The sequence below is a fragment of the Peromyscus californicus genome, unplaced genomic scaffold (assembly GCF_007827085.1).
Source record: "Peromyscus californicus insignis strain IS unplaced genomic scaffold, ASM782708v3 Scaffold_7__1_contigs__length_154581171, whole genome shotgun sequence".
NCBI lineage: Eukaryota > Metazoa > Chordata > Mammalia > Rodentia > Cricetidae > Peromyscus > Peromyscus californicus.
The window spans coordinates 13,244,203-13,248,788 of record NW_026294595.1 but is presented as its reverse complement, the minus strand read 5'-3'; the positions used below and the strand labels follow the sequence as shown (position 1 = coordinate 13,248,788).

General features: G+C 41.3%; 1 pseudogene; it reads left to right on the top strand.

Annotated features, from left to right (window-relative positions):
* The first annotated feature begins 3,509 nt into the window (after window positions 1-3,509).
* Window positions 3,510-4,365, top strand: LOC128102379 (uridine diphosphate glucose pyrophosphatase NUDT22-like; annotated as a pseudogene).
* The last annotated feature ends 221 nt before the right edge of the window (window positions 4,366-4,586 follow it).

Here is a 4,586-nt window from a genome sequence, read left to right as displayed (position 1 = left end):
GATGTGCTGGGGTAATGGTGGTGCAAAGATTGTGGGGATAGCAAAACAATGACTGGGCTAGCCTGAGACCCATGTCATGAAAATAAGCCCACCCTGTGGGGCGCTTACCCAACCACCCCCACAGTTCCCCAGAGTTTTCTTGAGTGTGAGCAGCAGGAAATATTAGATAGAAGGATTTATTGCAGAGAATCTTTCGGAGATAAACAGATAGAAAATAAAGGATAGCCTTGAGAGGGCCTGGAACCTTTTCCAACAGGCCCCGACTGTCTCTGTCCCAGGGTTTTTATAGAGACGCCAAGGGGTGGAGCAAAAGACCTCCTCCCTCAGCACAGCCAAGTGCAGACCATGCCAGACACCTGCACTTAGGCCCGTGGTCCTAATCATCCTCTATTCGGACCTGCTGGGTAAAGCCACAAGGAACCCGAGAACGGGCTCCCACACCACCCCTAACACTACTTGGAGAGCCATGACTCATAAGCTGAATGGCCAGAGACCTAGGATAGAACCAAAAACAACTCACAAAAAAAAAGTCAATGTAACAATGCCTAAAGACATTCTGCTCTATTCATAGATTTGTGCCTAGCCCAATTGTCATCAGAGAGGTTTCATCCAGCAATTGATGGAAATAAATTCAGAGACCCACAGTCAAACATTAGGCAGAGCTTGGGGAATCATGTAGAAGAGGGGGAGGAAGGATTGTAGGAGCCAGAGAGGTCAACAGCACCATGAGAAAACCCACAGAATCAACTAACCTGGGCTCATAGGGGATTAGAGACTCAATGGACAACCAGGGAGCCTATAGGGGATTGTTCTTGGCCCTCTGCATATATATTACAGTTGTGTTGCTTTGTCTTCTTGTGGATCTTCTAACAGTGAGCAGGGGCTGTCTCTGACTCTTTTGTTGACTTTAGGACACTATTCCTTATACTTGGTTACTTTTTCCAGCCTTAATAAGAGAGGAGGTGCATGGTCTTACTGCAACTTGATAGGACATGTTTTGTTGATACTCATAGAAGACTTTTCCCTTTGTGAATAGAAACAGAGTAGGGGTGGATGGGGCAGCAAAGGGGAGATGGGAAGGTGCTTAGAAGAGATAATGATATTATTAAATATACATTTATTAATATGTATTAAATATATTTAATAATATCATTATATTATATAATATTATATATATAGAGAGAGAGTGAGTGTGAGAGAGAGAGAGAGAGAGAGAGAGAGAGAGAGAATATTTCCCTCTAGAGGAAATAGCTCATTGAACTCCACCCCTTTCTGAGGCTCTCTCATTCTCTCTGGTCTGTCTTCTGTACCATCCACTGAACAGGAAGGTATGAGACAGACATCTGGTTTTCTTTCATTTCTTGATGATCACTGGGCCACTGTAGCACACCAACACTAACTCTCAGCAGTTTGATCACTTATGAGTTGTAGTAACCACCATCCACATCACAAATAACTGTCTCACTAGAGTGATGCTGATAGTAGACTGTGATCTATGGGCATAAACAGAAGCATTTAAAAGGCATTTGACAGGCATGTCATGTGCATTTAACAAAATTAAAGCCATAATCTCCTCAATAGTGCACTTTAAAATGTGGTTACTTGCCATTATTATTCCTATTCTTGAAAGCTGTCTGTTCATGTCATAGTCCATTTGTTGATTAGAGTGTTTGGAATTTTATTATTTATGGTTTAGAACTGCATTTTCCATTTTGGTGAGCAAAGATGCTGTAACTGTGATTGAGATTCCATGGAACCTGTAGATTGCTTTCATAATACAGACATTATCCCAGTATCAATTTTGCCATCCATATACAAGGAAGCTCTCCACATTCCAATTTCTTCTTCAATTGTTTTTCCTTTGTGATTCAAAATGTTCATTCTTCACTCTACAGAAAATTTCATTTTTGAGGCCTTTAACTCTGTTAGCTGGGTTTATTTCAGGGTATTTTATTTATCGTTTGGAAGCCAATGCTAACTGGAGCATTTCCTTGATTTCTCTCCCCATATGACCCCTCTTGGTATGTGGAAAGCTGCTGGTTTTTATTCACTGAATTTGTAACCTAATGCTTTTGTGAAAGTGTTTACTAGTTCCTAGACTTTACTTGTGGAGTTTCTGAAGTCTCTTATGTAGAGGATCATATCATCAGCTACCATTCACTACTGCCATACACGAAGCTGAACAGTGCCAGCAGTTGACATGGCAGTTTAAGAGTCATCTCATGTGATCAGAGAACAATACAGATGCTCAGTAAAGACAGATCCAAACAAAAGAAACCTCTGAACAGGTTACATTGTGTTTAAAAAATGTACATAGGCTTGGGAGAGAAAAGAAAAAGGATATATACAGTCATAGGTTAAAAAATAATTAAAATATAATGTAGTAAAATTCTTAAAAAGGAATAAAGTAATAAAAAATATAACAAGCCATGTAAAGATGGGCAATACACAGAGAGTCTGGATCCTGTATGTTATTGTGTTGTCTTTGAATAGTTTGACTGTTGATGAAGGAATGATAGCTGTTAAGAGACATTGGATTATGAGAGCTGTTAGTTAAACCAAACTATATATTTAAAAAATGTCTTGACTTCAAAATGGAAGTCAAAAGATGTGTTGCTTTGGGGAAGAGATTATGCTTTTATTTCCACAGGAAATGAGAGGCTGTGGATTCATTCCAGGTTGATATGGGTCAGGTTTGATTGGGAAAGACCCTCTGAAAATCCTGGCTGTAGACATAAAGAAATAAGTCTAGAAAACTACAGAACATGTAATGTATATTTTACCTGCTCATATATAAAACAAAAACTTATCTTTGGGTAAATTCTGTACAATATACAGTCTATACTTGTATTAATAAAGATATGTTTGATAACTTTAAAAATTTATGTATTTTCAGAGCAAGGGGTCCAGACATCAATTAAAACAGATGGCCCAGATATTCCAACATCACAGGGCACCTCTGTTGTAGTTTCTTCAGAGTTCTGCATCCAGAACAGCTTCAAGGTTTCTGGCTGAGATGGTCTAGTCTCACAGACTACTCTAGCTAGTACTTAACAGTTATCCTGATTTTCTCAAAGCTCTTCCAAAGATGCCAGTGGCCCCTACTCCCCCACAAGACAACTGGAAGCAGTCTAGAAAAAACAACCTCAACTTTCTCAAAAGATTCCCAAAAGATGAGTTATGGGTGTTTCTTATCATTTAAGGGGGATTGGTTACAAGTTGTTATTGGTCATAGTCAGGAAAAAAGCTAAAACAAAAGATCTTTCTAAATGAAAAAAGGGGGATATGATATAGGAATGATTAGAAAAAGTGTAGATTATTGAATCTACTTTAATCTAAAAAACAACTATTAATCTCAAAATATTTTACATTGGTATGGATTTTGGTTTGTTGATACAAATTTAAAGTTATTTTTGCTATAGTAAATGTATGTTTCTACTCTTGTTTGGGGTATTGTGCCTATGTAACTCATTAAAAAATGTAATGTATAATTAAAAATGTAGGTTAGTATGGACCCTGAGGTGTCCCTCTTGCTGCTGTGCCCTCTTGGGGGACTGTCCCAGGAGCAGGTAGCAGTAGAGCTAAGCCCAGCTCACGACCATCTTCCACTGCCTGGAGGAGACAAAACCATTACTGCCATCTGGGAGACCTGGCTACAGACCCAACCCTGGATCTTTGATGCTCCCAAGTTCCACCTTCACTCAGCCACACTGGCATCCAGCTCATCTGGGCCACAGCTGCTCCTGCACCTGGGTCTAACTTCCTACTGGGACTTCCTGGGCACCAACTGGTCCAGCTCAGCCTCCTGGCTGCGACAGCAGGGAGCTACAGATTGGGGTGACAAGCAAGCCTATCTGGCAGACCCACTGGGGGTGGGTGCCACGTTGGTCACAGCTGATGACTTCCTTGTCTTCCTGCGCCGCTCTCAGCAGATGGCCAAGGCACCTGGGCTGGTGGACGTGCCCATGGGCACCCTGAACCTCAGGCCCTGTGCACTGGTGGCAGCCCCCAACACAAGGACCACCCTGGGGAATTGGTGGTCCAGGAACTCTTCTCCAGTGTCCTACAGGAGATATGTGATGAGATACAGCCTAACTTCAGAGGAGGTCAGGAGCTACTACATGAATGGGGGACCTGAGGCCCACGAGTCTACAGGAATCATCTTTGTGGAGACACAGAGGGTCCAGAGACTGCAGGAGATGGAGATGTGGACACAACTCTGCCCTTCAGCCAAAGGGGCCATCCTCCTCTACAATCGCCATCCAACTCTACAGTCGGGTGCTGGGAAGTCCCACCTAAGTAATCCTAGCGTCCCAGCCCTATCACTACAGCTCTGAAGACAATAAAGGACTTTTATTCTTGGAAAAAAAATGTAGGTTAGTAGTCATTATGATAATCAAACTTGTAGCCATATTAGGTTTGTTTTCAAGGTTAAAAAGATATATTTAGATAGATGGTCCTCAAACACTTCAAAGATCTAGAGAATATGGCATTTAATATGTTTAATATCCTAAGGCTTTTCATGACAGTGAGACACATCTGCTCTTGACAGCATCAATTTACTTCAAAAGAAGATGATGGGCATC